Here is a 23,835-nt window from a genome sequence, read left to right as displayed (position 1 = left end):
CAGAGGAGGAGGGAGAGTGGGAGGGAAGAGGAAGGGGATAAAAAAATCCAAGCTGTAATATGTACATGTAGCCACTCCCCAAGATGATTGTAAACTGAATGAATTTCAAACATGTACAAATAAAATAAAATAAAGTAAAATAAAATGAACAATGATGGTTATTCCAGCCCTGGAATCTTTTGATAATTTTTCTTAATGATTGCATAATATTTGCATTGGTAGATTTACCAATTGTGCTTTGTTGTAGCTGTTGTTTTCCATCCTGTTGGAACAGCTACACTACAAATTCTACTTCTTGTCCCCAAAGAATATGAGCTATCTTTAGCCTGAGTGGCAGTGTAATACCAGCACCCTACAAGGATTGTGAGTTCAAGCCCAGCCTGGGTAACTTAGAAACTTAGTGAAACCCTGTCTCCAAATAAAAAATAGAAGAGAGCTGAGGATGTAACTCAGTGTGAAGGCCCTAGGTTCAATCCCTAGTAGCACAAAAAATGACTTATCCTTTATTGTACATAATAAGTACTAAATTATTTGTGTTTCTGAAATTGTCAAATATTCTAGGTGTAATATTGTTTTTGTTAGAGTATTGAGTACATGCTTGATAAATCCTGAAAGCTCAGTGGCTTAAAGCAATAAAGTTTTCTTCAGGCACTTATCATTTCTCCATATTGTAAATTAGGGATCAAGATTCCTTTCATCTTATGGCAGTGCAACTCTCTACATGGTATTCTCAAAGTTGCTCTAGGGTTTGTTTTCATTATAGTCAGCTAGAAGTTGAAAAGAACATGGAGGATATTGTATAAGAGGTCAGGACTGAAAATATCATATATCACTTTGGTTGTATTCCACTGGGTAAAAATCAATCATATGAATACAACTATAAGGGATACAGTCAAATACGGTCTAGATGTGTACTCAGAAGGAAAGGGAAGCAGGTTTTTATGAATACATATAGTTCATTTTTTAATAACTTTCTTCTTTTTATTAACTTCAGTCTTTTTCATATTTTTATTTTTTGGTACTTGACACTGAACCCAGGGCCTTCACACAGCTATATCTGCCACCCTTTTTTATTTTTTATTTTGAGACGGGGACTCACTAAGTTGCCCTGGTTGGGCTTGAACTTGCAATATTCCTACCTCAGCCTCCCAGAGAGTTGAGATTACAGTTGTGTGCTACCATGCCCATGTGAATACATAGTTTATATAGCAAGCAATACCAGAAAGATTTCTGGAGAGCCAGGCCATTTTTCCTACTCCCGTCTCCATTTCATTGTTTGCAAAGGAGGCACTGGGAAACAGATATATTGCTTCCCACACCTGTTGTCTTTTCAAATGTGTCCTTAACCTCAAGGTGAAAGAAGATAAACTCTAACTAGATTGATTGTAAAAGATGATTGGCACAAAGATCAACCACCATTCACTGAGTGTCATTTTAGGAAATGATAAATCTCTAAAGAAAATCACATTATCTGCAGTTCCCCCTTTTACTTTTCCACATAGGGTTGCCAACAGGTGAGAAAACTGGGCTGTCTCTCTGCTTCCTGATGAAAGGAGACACCTAGTTGTGCCCTGAAGTATCAGTAGGCCAGGTTTGGGACATACCGGTGAATTTATCAAAATTAGAGCTGAGCAAATGAAGCAAGCAACATGTGCCAAATACTTGCCAGGAGCTGGGAATATAGAGTTGAACAAGATGGTTAAAAATAATAATGAAATAACTTTTATTGATACTATTGCAAAATTTAAAAGGCTAAAAACAATAAATGTTGGTAAGGATATTGGGAAATAACAACGCTTGAACAACGTTGATGAGAATAGAGCAAAACTGATGACAACAAAAGTTGTTCCAACTTCATTGGAGAGAAGTTTGGCAATGTCAATTTTTCTCCTTCCCTCCATCCTCCTCTCCTCTCCCCTCCCCTCTGCTCCCCTCCCCTTCCCTTCCCTTTCCTCCCCTCCCCTCCCCTCCTTTCCTCTCCTCCCTTCCTCTCCTCTGTCCCCCCTCTTTCCCCTTTGTTTTTGGCCCTAGGAATGAAACTCAGGGCCTTCACATTGAGCAATATCCCCAGCCCTTTTATTTATTTATTTATTCTTACATTTTGAGACAGAGTCATGCTAAGTTGCCAGGCTGGGCTTGAACTTTGATTCTCTTGCCTCACCCTAATTCACATACCCTAAAATCCAGTAGTTTCATTTCTAGGTCTCCTTACCTGAGTAACACTCACACACATACATAAAAAGACATGTAGTAAAGCACTTTCATCACAACTTTTTTGTGATAGCAAAATCATGGAAACAACCTAAATATTAATCAATTGGGGAATGGTTAAATAAAATGAGGATACATCCATATATTGGGTTACTGTACGACAATTTAAAAGAATTAACTGGATATGTGTATCAACATAGATGTATTTTTTAAAAATTTTGAGTGAAAGAAGCAACAGAATAATGCACATTGACACATGATATTTGAGAAAAGCTATACAAGTTAGTATTATGTAAGGGGCGATCAAATACAGTGAATGTTTAAATTAAAAAAATTTTGAGGCAGGGTCTCTCCCTTTGTAGTTCATGCTGGCCCTGAGCTCACTATGTAGCCTAGGCTGGCCTCAAACTCACAGTGATCCTCTGCCTCAGCCTCCCGAGTGCTGGGATTACAGGCATGCGGCACCAAGCCTGGCTAAATTTAAAAATGTATCACAGTAAAAGACACATTGCCATTAGTCCCTCTCAAAAATATTCCTTCCTCCTTGCTCAGAATACACTTACCCCATCATTCTTGCCACTTTCTGAAGCAAGTGTCTTTCTTAAGTGTCTTTGCAAGATGTGATTGAGATGTGATTAAATCTACCGTGAATGCTGCCGTGGCATGTCATCTAATGGAAAGGCAGTCTCATAAAAACATTATGGTGCATCCTTATCCAACTTATTCACCAGAAAGGGCACTGTGGAACTTCTGGCTCTGCCACAAGGTCAAAATTACCATGGAAGGTAAAAGTTTTAAATCAAGGCAACCACAACAGCACAACTAAAGTCACTCACAAAAGAGGACTTCCAGAACCCTTTGGAAAGTGGCAAGAACAATGGGATAAGTGTGTCTGAGGGAGAGTATTTGTGGGGGATAAATGGCAATGTGTCTTTTACTGTAATAAACTTTTACAAATTTAAACATTCACTGTATTTTTCAATTATACCTCAAGTATTTTATATGGCTGCAGATATTTCTGTTAATGTATAAAAAGACTGGAAGGACACACATCAAACTAATATTAGTGCTAGATTACATTAGGGAAGGGAGGGTACAGGTCAAGAATTTGGCTTTACCTGTAATATTCTATTCTGGAACAATGAACAGTGTATTAAAATTATTTTTAGAGGAAATAAGTAGAGAAAGAATGTACGTAAAAGTGTTAAATATCAGTAATGGTTACTTGTGAATGTTAGAAACATGAATGATTGTTGTATTATTCTTTGTACTTTCTGACGTTTTGAAATTACAAAAAAAACAACTAAACAAACAACTACAAAAGCCCGTTATCCATGACTTCATAGAGCTTGCCCTCTAGTAGAAGAAAGACAGGTAAAGGGGTAAAGAGTGCAGGGTGCTGAGAGAGAGAAAGAGGACAGGCTGCTGTCTTAGAATGAGGGATCTAGTAAAATCTTCCCAGAGAAGATTTTAGGGATAGAAAATCCAGTATTAACTTCCTAAGTCAAGGAACTGCACCCCATGGTTGTCTGGACCAAAGAAAGAACATAGACAACAAGAAGGAGATGAAAAGTAGCATGGTGTATGAAAAAACTCCAATTGGCTTGATTTGTCTTGAGTATAATTTGTCAGGTGTGACGTGGTGTCAAGAAATGAAGTAATACAGGTACATAAGGATTGGAAGGGCTTCATTAAGAAGTCTGAATGTTTTATGATAACAATTACTAAAATATATTGAATTGTTTACCACATGCTATGAGTTGTGCAAAGCTTTGTCCACGTACATATGTAATTTTTCCAGAGTCCATAAGGGGTAGTTAATGATTATTATAATTATTTTAGAGAAATCTGAGGCTCACTAAGAGATCTGGTCTGTATCTGGATAATAAAATAATTTGGTTGATTGAGATATGGAGGTCCCACTGAAGGACATGCCAGAATACTATGTGCACTTAAGAGTTGTTTTCTGGCTAAGGAGAGGAGTATGCACTGAGCTAGTGATTCTTTATTGTTGTTGGTAGTTTAAATTAGTACAAATACTATGGAAATCATTAGTGGTTATATGTACAGATGTTAGATTTTATAAGATTGAGATAAAGACCTATACATATTTTCTTCAGGTTTTTTTTTTATCATCAAAGGATATTGAGTTTTCTTCAAAGACATTTTTGTGTCTTTTGAGATGATCATGTGATTTTTGTCCTTTCTTCTCTTTGTTTATTGATTTGTGTATGCTGAACCACCCCTACATCCCTGGAATGAATCCTACTTAGTCATGATATATGATCTTTTTTCCTTTTTTTTTTTGTTCATTTGTTGGTACATTTTAGGTATACAATTCGTTTACATTTATCACTGGGTGTTTGTACCTGTACATGATATATCATGTACATGGTTCTTATTTTTTCCCCATTACCTGTGCACCCTTCACCTCCTCCACCCTTCCCTATTTACACAGACATCATTTTCATTTTTTTTTCTTTTCTCATAATATTTCCTTTCCCTCTTTTCCCTTCCCCTTTACCTCCCTTCCTCCCTTCATCTTTGGACCTTTTTTCATATTTCAAATTATCAATTATTCATTTTAATCACTTTAACCCTTGTATACACTATCAGTTTCTCACACTAGAGAAACTATTTGGTATTTACACATGTGTGTCCTATTTATTTTACTTAAGAGTATGGCCTCAATATGCATCCATTTAGCTATAAATGACTCTAGTTTTTCATTCTTTATGGCTGAGTAGTACTCCATTTTATAAAAAAACAACAACACATTTTCTTTATCCAGTTTCCAGTTGATGGGCACTTGGGCTGCTTCCAAGCTTTAGCTATTACAAACTGTGCCGCTATGAACATGGGTGCACATATATCTCTGTGGTATGATTCTTTCAATTCTTTTGGGAAGATACCCAGCAGGGGAATAGCTGGGTCAAATGGGACCTCTAGTCCTAGTTCTTTGAGGTATCTCCATATTGATTTCCACAGTGATTGCACCAGTGTGCACTCCCACCAGCAATGGAGAAGGGTTCCTTTCTCCCCACACCCCTGCCAGCATTTGTTATTGGTTGATTTCTTGATAGCAGCCATTCTTTCTGAGGTGAGGTGAAATCTCAGTGTTGTTTTCATCTGCATCTCTCAAATGACCAGTGATGTTGAACATTTTTTCATATATGTGTTTGCTGCTTTTACTTGTTTGTCTGAGAAATGTCTGTTCATTTCAGATGCCCATTTTTGAATTGGGTCTTTGAATTTGGGGGGGTCTGATTTTTTTCAGTTCTTTATATATTCTAGACAGTAGTCCTTTGTCTGAGGTACAGCTGCTAAAATTTTTTTCCCACATTGTAGGTTGTCTGTTAGCTCTGTTGGTGGTTTCTTTTGCAGTGCAGAAGCTTTTTAATAAGATGAGATCCCAGTTGTTGATTCTTTCTGCTAGTTCTCGTGATGCTGAGGTTTTGTTCATGAAGTCTTTTCCTATGCCAATGTCTTCAAGAGTTCTACCTAACTTATCTTCCAACAAGTTTAGTGTTTCTGTCTTAATATTTATATCTTTCATCCATTTCAATCTTAGTTTAGTGCATGGTGATAGATATGGGTCTAGTTTTAATCTTTGGCAGGTTGAAATCCAGTTTTTCCAACACCATTTATTAAATAGGCTATCTTTCGTCCAATGATGGTAGTTGACTCCTTGTCAAAGATGAGGTGGTTGAGTATGTCTGGAGTTGTTTCTGCATCTACTAATCTATTCCACTGATCCTCAGGTCTGTTCCTTTGCCAGTACCATGCTGATTTTATCACAGTAGCTTTACAGTATAGTTTCAAGTTGGGGATTGTGATACCCCCAGCCGTGTCTCTATTGCTTAGAATTGCTTTAGCTATTCTAGGTCTCTTATGGATCCAAATGAATTTTTGGGTTGTTTTCTTTAGTTCTGTGAAGTATATTGTTGGAGTTTCAATCGCCATTGCATTAAAACTATATAGTAGTTTTGGAAGTATGGCCATTTTCACTATATTGGTTCTTCCTACCCCGGAGCAAGGGATGTCTTTCCATTTTCTTGTATCCTCTTCAATCTCTTTTTTCAGAGTGCTGAAGTTTTCAGTGTAGAGGTCTTTTGCTTCCTTTGTTAGATTGATTCCTAGATATTTCATTTTTATATGCTATTGTAGAAGGAATTGTTTCCCTAATCTCTCTATCTCAGTGAGTCTGTTATTTGTGTACAAGAAGGCTATTGTTTTTTGACTGTTGACCTTGTATCCAGCTACTCTACTGAATCTGTCAATTGAGCCTAGAAGTATTTTGGCTGAGTTTTTTGGGTCTTCTCTGTAAAGTATCATATCATCAGCAAATAATGATAGTTTCACTTCTTCCTTTCCTATCTTTATTCCTTTTATTTCTTTCTCTTTTCTAATTGCTATGGCTAATGTTTTCAGAACAATATTGAACAGGAGTGGTGATAGTGGGCATCCTTATCTTGTTCCTGATTTTAGCATGAAAGTTTTCAATTTTTGACCATTTAGTGTGATGTTGGCTATTGGATTTTCATAGATAGCCTTTATCAGGTTGAGATAAAGTCCTATTCCAATTTTCTGTAGGGTTTTTATCATGAATGGGTGCTGGATTTTTTCAAATGCCTTTTCTACATCTATTGGATGATCATGTGGTTTTTGTCCTTGACTCTGTAAGTGTGGTATATTATATTTATTGATTTTTGAATGTTGAACCATCCTTGCATCCCTGGGATTAATCTGACTTGGTCATGGTGTATGATCTTCTTGATGACCATCTATGTTCTGTTTGCCAGTATCTTGTTGAGGATTTTTGCTTCTATGTTCATTAGGGAGACTGGCCTGTAGTTCTCTTTTGGGGTTGGGTCTTTCCCTGGTTTTGGAATCAAAGTAACACTTGCTTCCAGGAATGAATTTGGAAGTATTGCTTCCCTTTCATTTCCTTGATGAGTTTAAAGAGTAATGGCAATAGTTCTTTAAATGTCTTGTAGAATTTAGCAGTGAAGCCATCAGGACCTGGGCTTTTCTTTGTTGGTAAATATTTTATTACATTTCCAATTTCACTCATTATAATTGGGGTGTTTAGAATTTCTATATCTTCTTCATTTAACTTTGGCAATTCGTATGTATCTAGGAATCTGCCCATTTCTTCTGTGTTTTCCATTTTGTTAGAGTACAGTTTCTTGAAATAGGTATTGATGCTCCTCTGGATTTCTGCTGGTTCTGTTTTGATTCCCCTTTTACATTCTTAATTGCATGGATTTGAGCCTTTTCTTTGCTTTTATTGATAAGGTTGGCTAAAGGTTTATTGATTTTATTTATTCTTTCAAAAAACCAACTCTTTGATTCATTTTTTGTATCATTCTCTTAGTCTCCATTGCATTGATTTCTGCTCTGAGCTTTATAATTTCCTCTCTTGTGTGAGCTTTGGGATTGTTATTCTCTTCTTTTTCTAGGAGTTTGAGGTTCTGCATTAGGTTATTTATCTGAGTTCTCTCTGTTTTCCTAATATGGGCATTCACTGCTATGAATTTCCCACATAGAACTGCTTTCATTGTGTCCCATAGATTCCTGTATGTTGTACTAGCATTTTCATTTACTTGTAGAAACTGTCTAACTTCTTCAATTTCCTCTGTGACCCATTGGTTGTTCAGGAGGATGTTATTCAATTTCCAGGTGTTTGTGGGAGTTTTGCAGTTTCTCATGTTTTTGATCTCCAATTGTATTGCACTATGGTTTGATACTATACAGGGGGTAATTTCAATTCTTTTACATTGACTTAGACATGTCCTATGAGCTAGCATGTGGTCTATTCTGGAGAATGACCCCTGTGCAGCCGAAAAGAATGTGTATTCTGATTTTGTGGGATGGAACACTCTGTAAACATCTATTAAGTCCATTTGTTCAATAGCTTTCTTCAGTTCTAGAATTTCATTGTTAATTTTTTGTCAAGATGATCTGTCTATTTGTGATAGTGGGGTATTGAGGCCCCGCACTTCACTTGTATTAGTGCTTATTTGTTTTTTCATATCCATTAATATTTGTTTTGTATAGTTGGTGGCATTCATATTTGATGCATATATATTTAGGATTGTCATCTCTTCCTCTTGGATTGTTCCCTTCACAAGAATGAAGTGACCATCTTTGTCTCTCTTAATTAGTTTTGGTTTGAAATCTACTTTGTCTGCAAATAAGATTGCTACCCCTGCTTTCTTCTGGGTTCCTGTAGTGTGGAGAACTGTTTTCCATCCTTTCACTTTCAGTCTATGAATTTCTTTTTGTGTTAGATGTGTTTCTTGTATACAGCATATTGTTGGATTTTGCTTCTTAATCCATTCTGCCAGGCTATTTCTTTTGATTGGTGAGTTGAGGTCATTAACATTGATTGTTATAAGTGATAGATATTGATTTATCCTTGTCATGATGTTTTACTTTTGTTGGCTCTTCTATTTCTTATTTTTTCCCCTTTTCCTTTTAGTGTCTTACCTTGCCTGTTGGCTTCCCTCTGTTGGGCTTCATGGAGTTTTGGCCTTCATTGGTTTTTTCTAGGATATTGTTTAGAATTGCTCGTAGTGCTGGTTTGGTGTTCATGAAATTTCTCAGGTGTTCTTTGTCGTGGAAGTATCTAATTTCCCCATCAATTTTGAAATATAATTTTGCAAGATACAACAGCCTAGGTTGGAAGTTATTTTCTTTTAGGGCTTGAAATACTTCACTCCAGGCTCTCCTTGACATGAGGGTTTGTTTTGAGAAGTCTGCCATGATTCTGATGGGCTTTCCTTTGTAGGTTATTTGTTTCTTTTCTCTAACTTCTTGTAGGATTTTATTTTTCTGTTGACTTTCTGGGATTGACTATTATATGTCTAGATGTAGATTTTTTTTGATTGTGGCTAGGTAGAGTTCTATATGCCTCACCTATCTGTATGTCCAATTCTCTATCTCTGTCTGGGAAGTTTTCTACTATTACTTCTGTGAACAGTTTTTTTATGTCAATTGTACTTTCTCCTGTTTTTTCATGGACTCCTATCCTTCTTATGTTATTCTTCTTTGCATCATCTAGCAGCTGCTGGATTGATTTCTCATGATCCCTTACTATTTTTAAGACATCCCTGTTTTCATGATCCATAACTGGAATCTTGTCTTCTATATCTGATATTCTATCTTCAGATTCCCTTAATCTGCTCTCCATGGTTTCAATGGAGTTTTTATTCTCCTGAATATTTGTTTGAATCTGTTTCATGGATTCTATTTCTTTCTTATATTGGGCAATCATGGTTTCCATTTCTTTCTTATGCTGTGTATTCATGGCTTCCAGCATGTTTCTGTGCTCATCTGTTTTTTTATCTGTTTCTGTTCTAGTTCCTCTAATCATGTCTTTCACTCTGCTCACCATCTCTGTAGATATCTGGGAGATTATTTCTGCTTTGAATTTTTCTAGAGCCTCATTCACCTGTTTTGTTACTTCCTGTGCTATCACTTCAGGGTGTCCAGGTGGTTGATGATCAGACTTTTCCACCTCATTTTCCCCAGAAATTGCCTTTTGTGGGGTGGAAGTCTGATTTTGTGACTTGCTTAAATGTCTTCTCATTTTTGTTTTTGGTACTGTCCTTGGTTTAGTTCCTGGGTTGATACTTTGAAGTTGCTTATTGTAAGTATCTTTGTTGCTTGTAATTAGTACCCTTATGGAATGACTGCTTCTCAGAGGTGTCTTCCAGATATAGCTGGTCTTTAAGTTTTGAGTTTCTAATGACTCTAAGGCTATCTCATTTTCCTTATACTAGGAAGGATCACTGACTAGATCAATAACAACACCTTAGCCCAAGTCATACAATCAGCAACACCATTGCATCAAGTACATCTTCAAAAATGACATTTTGTGGCACTTATTAATCTATCACCTTTAGCTGTGTGAATTAAATCAAGATGGAGGACCAACCCAACATATAGTGAATAAACTCTTCAATATAACAGCTTTACCCTTCAGGATGGGGAATTAGAAGGGGTTGGGGAGGGAGGGATAGATAGGTAGAAGGATAGGGGAAGGTTACCAGTGAGGCCCGAGTACACAGGAAAGAAGGAAAAAGAGAATATTAGGAAAATCAAGAAGAACTCTGATTGAGGGCTAGAACAGGGACAAAAAGGGAAGATGAATAATGTGGGAGAGCAAGAGAGTGAGTGTAAGAAAGTGAGAGAAAGCAAAGAGAAAAGAAAGAAGAAAAGAAAAGAAAATAAAAGAAAAATAAAGGAGAGAAAAACAAATATTTGCAAAGAGTAGGAAAAAAATTAAAGATAAGAGGAGAAAAAGAAAAGAAAAGAGAAAAAAACCAACCAATAATACTAATTTTGGAAATAAAAAATAAAAATGAAAATGAAGGGCCTTTTTCAGGGTGTGTCTCTGTTGTCATAATAGACAACGTGGGTAGCAGTGTGATCTGTCAATTAGTCTCAGCAAGCCCGTCACAGACCTGTAAGATTCAGGGTGATTTCTGGCTGCAAGTCCCAAGTTGAGCTTCCTGTCCTCCTGTAGGGTTCAACTCTGGAGGGTTGTATTGCAGGTTCCAGTTCCCCTTCCCCTGAAGATAGCCCCCGTCCTGATGGGATGTGATGATGACTCCAACTTACCCAGTACATTGGCCTGGTGGTTCGGTGTCCTCTGTGTCTTTGTAGTGTGGAACCAGGTGGCAGTACAGTGAAGAGGCCAGAGGAGCGGCGGGGTGGTCCAGTGGCTTGCTGCTGGGGTGCTTGTTGGAATGTCATGTTCTGTGCAGCTCAAGACCTTCCTATGGCGTCCGCAGACCTGCCTGACTGAACCGGGCAGGATCGGCTTGTTCCACCTGGCTCACGACCTTCCTATGGCATCCGTAGACCTGCCTGTCTGAGCCAGGCTGGATGGACGTGTTCGGCTAGGCTCGCGACCTTGCTACAGGGTCTGCTGACTTGCCTGTGATGTATGATCTTTTTGATGATTTGCTGCATTGTACTTGTTAGTTTTTTTTGGGGGGGGGCGGTACCAGGGATCGAACTTGGGACCTTGTGTTTGCAAGGCAGGCGGCAGAATCACTGAGCTAAATCCCCGGCCCTGCTTCATTCTATTTGCCAATATCTTATTGATGATTTTTACATGTATGTTCATGAAAGAGATTGGATTGTAGCTCTAGTTTTTGGTTGGATCCTTTTCTGGTTTTGCAATCAGTGTAACAGTTGCTTCTAGGAAAGACTTGAGTACTGCTTCCCTATTGATTTCATTAAAGAGTTCAAGGTATTAGTGTTAGATCTTTTCTAAAGTTCACTTTCAGAGAAACTCTCCACAGTATTTTTGCAGTTTAGTGTAACTATTGGCTTTTCTTGGGGCTTATGCTGCTGGCCCAGTCCACTGTTCCTCCCTGGAGTTGCTGACCCTTTTTGGGCTTACCTAGTGTTAGCAGACAGGTCCCCATTCCCAGGAGCCCGGGTTAGCTTTCCAGAGTGCTTCATCTTTTTCCTTGCATTTTTCTCCTTTTCTCCAATGTCTATGTAGTTTCTAGTTTTCCTGTTAGCTCCCTATCGATTCTCAGAGATCTACTTGTTCTTCTTTTTTTTTTCCACCAAGTTGTTGTTTTCCATGTGGCTATGTTTATTGCTGGTTTCATCCCACCATTTTCAATCCTCTATAGATGCTTTTCATTGGATTTTCTTCTATTTCTATTTTGTAAGGGTTATAATCATAAATAGATGCTGGATTTTGACTAAAAATATTTTGGAATAATTGATGAGTTCATGTGGATTCTCTTCTTTACACTATTGATATGAAAGATTAGATTAATTCATTTTTCAATAATGCCTCTCTCTTGCATTCCTGGAATAAACACCATTCGTTTGTGCTTTATTATTCTTTTTATACTGCAGAATTAAATTTGCTAATACTTTCTTGAAGATTTTTGCATCTGTATTCATGGGGGATAATAGTCTGTAGTTTTCTTTCTTTTTGTATTAGTTTTATTGTTATATCTTTGAAGTATATAATATTTACATTCATTTGCAGCAATTAAATACATAAATTTATAACGATACACTTCAGCCCTCCTTTCCCTCTGTGGTTTCTCCCTATGTCCGTGTGTCACTTGGCTCTGGGGGCTCTGCTCGCTAGTCCTCTCGTAAGCCACATGCTGGCTGCCACCACTGCCATGAGCAGAGCCCTTCTGTTGGCCCTCCTGCACAGGCTGCGACACCTTTCCCCTCTGAATCCCCCCCACCGGTGGAAAGTTAAGTTTGAAAAGGGGGAATGAGGGAAACATGGAGCTGAGAAACTGGACCCCGGCAGGTGTTCAAGAACTTGTCTTGGACAATTGCAAGTCAAATGATGGAAAACTTGAGGGCTTAACAGCTGAATTTGTGAATTTAGAGAGTTCCTCAGTTTAATACATGTATGCCTGATTTTAGTTTCAAGTCTCCCCAAGCTACCTAAATTGAAAAAGCTTGCGCTCGGTGACAATAGAATCCTTGGAAGTCTGGATATGTTAGCAGAAAAACTTCCAAATCTCACACATTTAAACTTAACTGGAAATAAACTGAAAGATATCAGCACCTTGGAACCTTTGAAAAAACTGGATTGTCTGAAAAGCCTGAATCTGTTTAATTGTAAGGTCACCAACCTGAATGACTACTGAGAGAGCATCTTCAAACTCTTGCCCCAACTAAGCTACCTGGATGGCTATGACACAGAGTTCCAGGAAGGCCAGGACTCAGACACAGGGTGGAGGGTGTAGATAAAGAGGAGGAGGATGGAGAAGGAGAAGATGAGGAGGATGAGGAAGTTGAGAATGGTGAGGAGAAGAGTTCAATGAAAAAGAGGATGAAGATGAAGATGTAGAAGGAAGCAAAGATGAAGTCAGTGAGGAAGAACAATGTGGACATGAAAAATTGATGAAAATGAAGAGGATGGGGATGAAGATGAGGACAAAGGGAGGAAGAAAGCAGAAAAGGTGAAAAGAGAGAAATAGATGATGAAGGAGAAGATGATTAAGACCCCAAATAACCTGCAAAAACAGAACTGTTCAGTATTGGTTGGACTGCTCATGGATTTTGTAGCTATTTAAAAAAAATAGGTAGCTGTGATAAAAACTCCAGGACACCTATCCACCCAAAGAGCCAAAGAGTAGTTCCTCTGACATTTCACCTTCCTCCATTTAGGCCCTCTTGGTAATCCATCACCAAGCTTGGGAACATTTTCCCCAACAAAATTTTAAGTGTTGTTAGTATTTTGTGTAAGACTCTCACTATAGCATAGATAGATGTGATTAGTGAGTCAACCATCTGTGGCTACCAGATACACGGAGATTGTAATAGCATTTTTACTTCCTGTACAACAAAAAAGCTTTGTAAATAAAATCTTAAGATTTTGGGTTTGTTTTTTCATGCTTTTCTTTTTAATGATTTTTTAAACAATAGGACATTATAAGTAACAACTGCCCCCAAAAAAGTATCTTTAAGAATTTAAATGAAATATACACGTTACTCTTTGGTAAAAAAAAATACATATATATATATATATATATATATATAAATTTATATACATACACTGTATATATATTTACATATATAATCTGTTGATCAGTTTTATCTCCTTTTACTCCCTTTGTCTTCACCTTTGTCTGATCCCCTTCTCCATTTATCAAAACTCTGCCTTGCTGTTGCCTATTATGTCTCCTTTATTTATTTATTATCTCTCCTTTATTTTACTCATTAGTTTATTTAACCTTTGGGTTTCACATATAAAAAAACTGTATGATATTTTACTTTTCATATCTGACTTATTTTACTTGGCATTATAGATCAAGTTCCATCCATTATCCTGAAAATAATGTAAACCCATTCTTTTTTATGGCTGACAAAATTCCTTTATTTATATACGCAACATTTTCTTTATTCATTCATCTGTTGATAGACATCTATGCAGTTTCCACAGCTCGGCTATTTTGAATTGTGCTGCTGTATATTCCTTTTGGGAATATACTCAGGAGAGGTATAGCTGGAACAAATTGAATTTTTATAAGCTTTATTAGGAATCTCCTTACTGATTTTCATAGCAATTGTACTAGTTTACATTCCCACCAACAATGTAAAAGGGTTCCTTTTTCGACATATCATCACCAGCATTTGTTGTCTTATGTGTTCTTGATGATCACTCTTTTTAAAAATTAATTTTATTGGTACATTTTAGGTATACAATATAATGACATTCATCATTGGGAATTTGTGCCTTTACATAATATATCTTGGTTTTTATTTTTCCCCATTCCCTGCCCTTTCTTCAAGCCCTCCATCCCCTCCCTATTTACAAAGATTTTGTTTCCATTTTTTCCTCTTCTCATATTAATTCCATTCCATTCTTTCCTTTTCCCAAATCTTTCCAATTCTCCTTCCCCTTTGCACCTTTTCTTCCTAGTTTACATTATCTATTATGCCTTTTGATCCTTATTTCCACTTTGAGTTTCTCACACCAGAAAAACTATTTGGTATTTGCACATGTGTGTCATATTTATTTCACTTTAGAGTATGGCCTCAATGTTCATCCATTTAGCTATAAGTGTCTCTAATTTTTCATTCTTTATGGCTGAGTAGCACTCCATTTTATTTTTTAAAAAGCACATTTTTAAAAAATCCAGTCTCCAGTTGATGGACAATATGGCTGGTTCCAAGTTTTAGCTATTACAAAGTGTGCTGCTATTATTGCTGTGATATGATTCTTTTAATTCTTTTGGGAAGATACCAGTAGGGAAATAGCTGTGTCAAATGGGACTTCTAATCCTAATTTACTGAGATATCGCCATACTGATTTCCACACTGGTTGCACCAGTCGACACTCCCACCAACAGCAGAGAAGGGTTCATTTTTCCCCACAGCCCCACCAGCATTTGTTATTGGTTGATTTCATGATAGCAGCCATTCTTTCCAGGGTGAGGTGGAATCTCAGCATTGCTTTCATTTGCATCTCTTGAATGCCCAGTGATGAACATTTTTTCAAATGTTTATTTACTATTTCTACTTCTTTGTCTGAGAAATGTCTGTTCATTTCAGATGCCCATTTTTGGATTGGGTCTTTAAATTTGGGAAGTCTGAGTTTTTTTTAAAGTTCTTTATATATTCTAGGTAGTAGACCTTTGTCTACAGAACAGCTGGTAAAATTTTTTTCCACATTGTGGGTTGTTTCCTCACACTGTTGGTGGTTTCTCTTGCTGGGCAGAAGCTTTTTAATAAGAAGAGATCACACTTGTTCATTGTTTGTGCTAGTTCACAGGCAACTGAGGTATTGTTCATGAAGTCTTTTCCTACAGCCAATGTCTTCAAGAGTTCTACCTAATCTCTGTTCCAGCCAGTTCAGTGTTTCTGTTTTAATATTTAGATATTTAATCCATTTTGACTTTAGTTTAGAGCATGGTGAGAGATATAGGTCTAGTTTTAATCTTTGGCAAGTTGAAGCCCAGTTTTTCCAGCACCATTTATTAAAGAGGCTATCTTTCCTCCAGTGAGGGTGTTTGGCTCCTTTGTAAAAGATGAGGTGGCAGAGTGTGTCTGGAGTTCTTTCTGCATCTTCTAATCTGTTCCACTAGTCCTTGGGTCTGTTTCTTTGCCAGTACCATGCTGTTTTTATCACAGTAGCTTTGTAATATAGTTTCAAATTGGGATGATTGCTTTTCTGATTGGACTATAATGGAATCTCTGAGTTGTTTCATTTTGCATTTCTCCAATGTCTGATCATGTTGAAAGAGCTGGTCCTTGTGGCACATACCTGTAATTCCAGCACTCAGGAGGCTGAGGCAGGAAAATCATGGTGAGTTTGAGGCCAGCCTTGGCTACATAGTGAGTTCCGGGCCAGCCTGAACTACATAGTGAGACCTTGTCTCAAAAGAAAAAAAAGATGCTGGACCTTTTTTTCATGTACTTATTTTCCATTTGTGCTACTTTTGAGAAAAGCTCATTCAGTTTATTTGCTCATTTTTAGTTGGGTCATTTGTTTTTCAGGACTTAATTTTTTTGTGTTGTTTATATATTCTAGATATTAGTCCTCCAGGAGAGGAGTATCTGGAAAAAATTTTATTTCATTGTTTAGATCTTCACATTGTTCATTGTTTCCTTTACAATACAGAAAATTTTTAACTTGATACAATCTTTTTTTGATTATTGTTATTTATCTTGTTTATTGGGGTTCTGTTCAGGAAAACCTTACCTTTGCCTATGGCTCAAATTTGTGTCTATGTTACCTTCCAGCAATTTCAAAGTTTCTGTTGTGATATCTGGGTCTTTGATCTATTTGATTTGATTTTAGTACAGGATGAGAGATATAGTTATTCATTCCTCTGCATGTGGATAACCAGTTTTCCCAGCACAATTTGTTAAAGCAGCTACCTTTTCTCCCATGTATATTTTTGGCCCATTATAAAAAATCAGATGAAAGTATATGGTGTTATTGCTGAATCTTTAAGTCTATCCTATTGGTCTACATGCCCACTTTTGTGCCTGCACTATATGTTTATTAGTATAGCTTCAGAGTACAATGTGAAATTCACAATTATGATGCATCCCACTTTGCTCTTTTTGCTCAAGATTGCCCTGGCTGTGCTGGATCTCTTATGGTTTCACATAAATTTCAGGATTGATATTTCTAGTTGTATGAAGCATGTTGTTGGCATTTTAATAGGGACTGCATTAAGTCTATATTTTGTTCTCCATAATATGACAAGTTTAACAACAATGATTCTTCTTATCCAGAAACAAAAAAATATCTTTCATTTTCTAATATCCTCTTCAGTCTCTTTCTTGGGAATTCTATCATTTTGTTTTAATTTTCTTTTATTGGTATATTTTAGGTATACATTATAATGAAATTCATTATTGGAAATTTGCACCTTTATGTAATCTCTCCTGGTTCTTATTTTTCCCCCTTCCCCTGCCCTCCCTTCAACAACTCCATCCCTCCCTATTTAAAAAGATTTGTTTCCATTTTTTCATTTTCTCATATTAATTCCATTCCCTTCCTTCCTTTCCCCTATCCCTTCCACTTCCCCTTCCCCTTTGGCCCTTTTCTTCCTATTTCACATTATCTATTATACCTTCTAGTCTTTACTTACACTTTCAGTTTCTCACACTAGAGAAACTATTTGGTATTTACACATGTGTGTCCTATTTATTTCACTTAAGAGTATTGCTTCAATGTGCATTCATTTAGCAATAAATGTCTCTAATTTCTCATTTTCTATGGCTGAGTAGTACTCCATTTTATTAAAAAACCATATTTTCCTTATCAAGTTTCCAGTTGATGGGCACATGGGTTATTTCCAAGTTGTACCTATGACAAATTGTGCTGCTATGAACATGGGTGCACATATATCACTGTGGTATGATTCCTTTAATTCTTTTTTTTCCCCATTAAGTTTATTGGTACATTTTAGGTATGCAATACAGTTACATTCATCATTGGGATCTTGTACCTTTACATGATGTACCTTGATTCTTCTTTTTTCCCCATTCCCATGCCTTCCTTTTACCCCCTCCACCCTTCCCTATTTGCAAAAACATTGTTTCCATTTTTTTCCCTTTTCTCATATTTTTTCTTTTCCCTTCTTTCCTTTCCCCTACCACTCCCACTTCCCCTACACCTTTAGACCTTTTCTTCCTATTACACAATATCAATTATACATTTTTAAAATTAAAATATCAAGATCTAGAAGACATTACCACAGATGTTACAGAATTTAAAAGGATATAGAAAGCATATTACAAAAATCATTTTTAAAATAAATTTGACAACTTCTAAGAAGTACCTTGGAAGACAAATTAATGAAACTAACTATGGAGGAAATATAAAATTTGAATAGCACCTACTAAAGAAAGTATATTCCTAGCTTGAAAACCTCCCTATGTGACAACAGGCTCATATACATTTTAATGGATAAATTATATCAAACATTCAAAGCAGAAAAAAGAAGGAACACTTCTCTCATTTTAGGAAATCAACATTGTGTTAATCCTAAAACTGGATAAAGATAATAAAAGAAAAATGTATGAACATAGATAGAAATTTGTTTAACAAAACAAACTATTAGAAGTCAGATCTGGCAGGATGTAGAAAGTGGTTTTTATAGAGATGGCAGTGTTGGTTCAGCATTGGAAGATCCACCCCCAAAAGTCATCCTTTTAACAGAGGAAAGAAAAAAGTCCTATGATCCTGTTACTAGTTGGAGAAAAAGTATTGGACTAAATTCTACAGCTGTTCATGGTAAAAGCTATCAGGAGACAAAAAGTAGAACAGAACCTTCTGAACAGATTAAATACATGTATTTCATACTTCCAGCAAAAACATCTTATATGAATGGAGAAGATATAATGCTTTCTCCCTAAGCACTGGGGAACAAGGGCAGATATGCCTACTCTTTATCTGTCCATTAAACTTTGAAACGTAGGCCCAAACCAAAATAGTCTGGCAGTAAAATGACACAATTAGGATAGGAATGGCAGGGTAGAAGTAAAATCTTTATATGTAGATGAAATGATCATCTACAGAGTAAATACTAAGAAATCTCTAGGAGCCCCTAGAACTTGTATTTGAATTTAACAGGATTAGCAAACACAAGCTATATATAAAAATTCAGGTCTATGTATACTTGCTCTAAATGAAGAATTGGATATTGAAATTTGAAAGTTATGTAGGAGTACAAAGGACCTAGAAAAGTAAAAAGTAAAAGAAAAAAAACTGTGTTGGAAGACATTTAGTACCTAATTTGAAGACTTCCTCTGAATAATCAAGGCAGTGTTGGTGTAAGTAAAGACATATAGATCATTTGAATAAAACAGAGAATCTAGAAATAGAGCCACACATATATGGTCCACTGAGTGTTGAAAGATTATTTAACATTAACATTTTATAGAACATAAACTCAATTCAAGAGCAGAGGAAAAGATAGTGTTTTCAGCAAATGGCACTAGAACACCTGGTATCCATACATGAAAAATTAACCCCAATCCCTTATTTCCATAAATAAAAATAACTTAAAAGTATCTATCAACCTAAATATGAAAGACAAAAACTATAAAACCTTAAGGAGAATTTATAAGGGAAAATATTTATAAATTTAGCGTAGGCAAGAATTTCCTAGGATATAAAAACATGATGTATAAAAGAAAAAGATTGATAAATGAGATTCCATCAAAATTTCAAACTTTAAATGACGTTGTTAAGAAAATGAAAAGTAGTTCTTAAACAGACGGTATTTATAATGCATATAACCTTTGATCAGAATATATAAAGTACTCTTAGAGCTCATTAATAGAAAACCCAATTAAAAAGTAGACACAAGAAGATGATAAATAGCCGTACAGCACAAGGAAAGGTGTGCAACATTAGAATCAGAAAAATACTAATCAGTACCATGACAAGATTGAATTATGCACTCACTAGGGAGATGAAGTTAAAGGTTTTAAAAGAACAAATGTCAGCTTAGGTGTGAACCAGTTAGAACTTTCTAATACTAATGTGAATGTAAAGTGATAAAACCATTTTGGAAAACAATATAGAAATTTCTTATATTACTGTTAAGAACCAACAGTCCTATTCTTAAATTTTCACTTGAGAGGAATGAAAACCCATGCTCACAATAGATTTGTACATACAAGTTGACTATCCTTTATCTGAAATTCTTAGGACCAGAGTGTTTCTGATTTTCATTTGAAATCCACTTGATCTGCAAAGAGGATAGCTACTTCTGTTTTTTTTTTTTTTTCGGGTTCCTGTCATATGGAGTATTGTCTTCCACCTTTTAACTTTTGGACTATGAGTTTCTTTTGAATTAAATGTGTTTCTTGTATGCAGCATATTGTTGGATCTTGTTTCTTGACCCATTCTGCCAGTCTATTTCTTTTGATTGGTGAATTGAGACCATTAACATTGATGCTTATAACTCATATATATTGATTTATCATTGTAATGAGTTTTTTGGTTTGTTGGATTCTCCCCCTTTGTGTTTAATTTCTTGTCGTGCCTGACAGTTTCATTCTGCTGAGCTTCCTGGGATTGTGATCCTGTTATCCTTTCCTAGGATATTGTCTAAAATTTTTTGGAGTGCTGGTTTGGTATTCATGAAGCTTTAAGGTGCACTTTGTCATGAAAGTATTGTATTTGTCTATCAATTTTGAAAAATAATTTTGCAGGTTACATCAGTCTGGGTTGGAGGCTGTTTTATTTCAGGGCTTGAAATACATCACTCCAAGCTCTTCTTGCCTTGAAGGTTTGCATTGAGAAGTCTGCTGTGATTCTGATGGGCTTTCCTTTGTATGTGATTTGTTTCTTTTCTCTAACTGCTTGTAGAATTTTGTTCTGTTGGGTTTCTGGAATCTCAACTATTATATGCCTATGTGTATACTATTTTTTGATCACAGCTACTTGGAGTCCTATATGCCTCATTTATCTGTATGTGAAGTTCTTTTCTCCTGCTTGGAAAGTTTTCTGCCATCACTTCTGTGAACAGTTTTTTTATGTTATCTGCACTCTCTCCTGCTTCTTCATTGACTCCAGTCAGTCTTATGTTATTCTTCTTTGCATCATTAAGCAGCTGCTGGATTGATTTTTCATGGTCCCTTACAGTTGTAAAGCAATTTTTCTCTTCTTGGTCTCTAATTGCAATCTTGTCTTCTATATCTAAAATTCTGTCCACACATTAATTCATTCTGCTGCATAAACTTCCAATGTAGTTTTTAATGACCTTGAAATGTCTATCTGTTTTATGGATTCCATTTGTTTCCTATGTTGGGATTCCATCATGTTCCTCAGCTCCTTTAATTTTTTATCTGTGTCCTCTCTAGATTTATTAATCATGTCTTGCACTATGGGCACAATCTCTATTGTTATCTGAGAAATTATTTCTGATTTCATTTTTTCCAGATCCTCTTTTGTTGCCAGGTCAGGGAATCTAGAGGGTTGAGTACCAGATAGTTCCATCTCATTTCACTTTGGTGTTGTTTTAGGTGATCTGGAAGTCTGGTTTTGATACTTGTTTACATGTCTTCTCATTTCAATTGTGGGGGGATGCTGCTGGCGCCCTTGCAGCTTACCTCTTCAGTGCTGGTGGGGGGAGGGGGTAGTATGACAGCCCAGAGCCTCCTCTTGTGCACTGGGTGCAGCTCACCTCCTCTGTCTCATTCTTCTAATTCTTTTGGGAAGAGACCCAGCAGGGGAATAGCAGGGTCAAATGGGACTTCCAGTCCTAGTTCTTGAGATATGTCCACACTGATTTCCACAGTGGTTGCGCCAGTCTACACCAGCAGTGGAGCAGGGTTTCTCTTGCCCTGCAGCCACACCAGCATTAGTTATTGGTTGATTTCATGATAGCAGCCATTCTTTCTGGAGTGAGGTGTTATCTCAGCATTGTTTTCATTTGCATCTCTCAAATGACCATTGATGTTGAACGTTTATTCATGTATATATTTGCCATTTCTACTTCTGTCTGAAAAATTTCTGTTCATTTCATATGACCATTTTTGGACTGTGGCTTTAAATTTGGGAGCTGTGATTTTTTGAAGTTCTTTAGAGATTCTGCATAGTAGACCTTTGTCTGTGGAACAGCAAGTGACAATCTTTTCCTACATTGTGGGTTGTTTCTTCACACTGCTGGTGGTTTCTTTTACTGTGTAGAAACTTTTTATTTATTTATTTTTGTATATCCTTTTATTGATACATTTTAGTTGTACAATATAATGACATTCATCATTGCAGATATGCACCTTTACATACTCTATTGGTTCTTGTTTCCCCCGCTTCCCCTAACCTCCCTTCAACCCCTCCATCCCTCCCCAGTTACATAGACTTTGTTTCCATTTTTTCATTTTCTCATATTAATTTCATTCCCCTCTTTCCTTTCACCTACCCCTCCCACTTCCCCCTCCCCTTTGCCCCTTTTCTTCCTATTTCACATTATCTATTATACCTTTTAGTCCTTATTTACAATTTCAGTTTCTCACACCAGAGAAACTATTCAGTATTTACACATGTGTGTCCTGTTTATTTCACTTAAGTGTATAGCCTCAATGTGCATCCATTTAGCAATAAATGTCTCTAATTTCTCATTTTTGATGGCTGAGTAGTGCTCCATTTTATAAAAAAAACACACTTTTTTCATCCAGTCCCCAGTTGATGGGCATTTGGGCTGTTTCCAAGTTTTAAGTATTACAAACTGTGCTGCTATGTACATGGGTACACTTGTATCACTCTGGTATGATTCTTTTAATTCTTTGGGGAAGATACCAAGCAGGGGAATAGCTGGGTCAAATGGGACATCCAGTCCTAGTTCTTTGAGGTATCTCCATACTGATTTCCACAGTCGTTGCACCAATCTACACTTCCATCAGCAGTGGAGCAGGGTTCCTCTTTCCCCATAGCTCTGTCAGCATATTTGTTGCTTGATTTCATGATAGCAGCCATTCTTTCTGGAGTGCAGTGGAATCTCAGCCTTGTTTTCATTTGCATCTCTCGAATGACCAGTGATGTTGAACATTTTTTTCATATGTTTATTTGCCATGTCTACTTCTTTATGTGAGAAATGTCTGTTCATTTCAGATGCCCATTTTTGGATTGGGTCTTTAAATTTGGGAGGTCTGATTTTTTTAAGTTCTTTATAGATTCGAGATAGTAGACCTTTGTCTGAGGAAGAGCAGGTGAAGATTTTTTCCCACATTGTGGGTTGTCTCTTCACACTACTGGTGGTTTCTCTTGCTGTGCAGAAGCTTTTTAGTAAGAAGAGATCCCACTTGTTGATTGTTTGTGCTAGTTCACAGGCAACTGAGGTTTTGTTCATAAAGTCTTTTCCTACACCAATGTCTTGAAGAATTCTGCCTAACCTATGTTCCAGCTGGTTCATTCTTTCTGTTTTTATATTTAGATCTTTAATCCATTTCAATTTTAGATTAGTGCATGGTGAGAGATATAGTTCTAGTTTTAGTCCTTGGCAAGTTGAAACCCAATTTCTCTAGCACCATTTATTGAAGAGACCATCTTTTCTCCAGCGAGGGTCTTTGGCTCCTTTGTCAAAGATGAGGTGGCTGAATTTGTCTGGAGTTGTTTCTGCATCTTCTAATCTTTTCCACTGGTCTTAATGTCTGTTTCTTTGCCAGTATCATGCTGTTTTTTTTTTTTATCACAGTAGCTTTGTAGTATAGTTCCAAGTTGGGGATTGTAATACCACCTGCCATGCCTCTGTTACCTAGAATTGATTTTGCTATTCTGGGTCCCTACTTGTTCCAAATGAAGTTTTGGATTATTTTCTCAAGGGCTATGAAGTATGCTGCTGGGATTTCACTTGGGATTGCATTGAATTTATATAGCAATTTTGGAAGTATAGCCATTTTCACAATGTTGATCCTGCCTACCCAGGAACAAGGGATGTCTTTCCAGTTTCTGATATCCCCTTCAATGTCTTTTTTCAAATTGCTATAATTTTCAGAGAAGAGGTCTTTGATTTCTTTTATTAGGTTGATTCCTAGGTATTTCAGTTTGTTGGATGCTATTGTGAAAGGAATTATTTGCCCCATTTCTGTCTCAGTGATTCTGTTGTTTGTGTAGAGGAAAGCTATTGATTTTTGTGTGTTGACCTT

General features: G+C 36.6%; 1 pseudogene; it reads left to right on the top strand.

Annotated features, from left to right (window-relative positions):
• Positions 1 to 12,242: 12,242 nt before the first annotated feature.
• LOC101713853 (acidic leucine-rich nuclear phosphoprotein 32 family member D-like) lies at positions 12,243 to 13,381 on the top strand (annotated as a pseudogene).
• Positions 13,382 to 23,835: the final 10,454 nt, after the last annotated feature.

This window comes from Heterocephalus glaber, unplaced genomic scaffold, assembly GCF_053883595.1.
Source record: "Heterocephalus glaber isolate CG9 unplaced genomic scaffold, H.glaber_assembly_v1.0 deba00001729, whole genome shotgun sequence".
Taxonomy (NCBI): Eukaryota; Metazoa; Chordata; class Mammalia; order Rodentia; family Bathyergidae; genus Heterocephalus; species Heterocephalus glaber.
The sequence above is the reverse complement of the archived record's forward strand: the minus strand, read 5'-3'. Positions and strand labels throughout refer to the sequence as shown.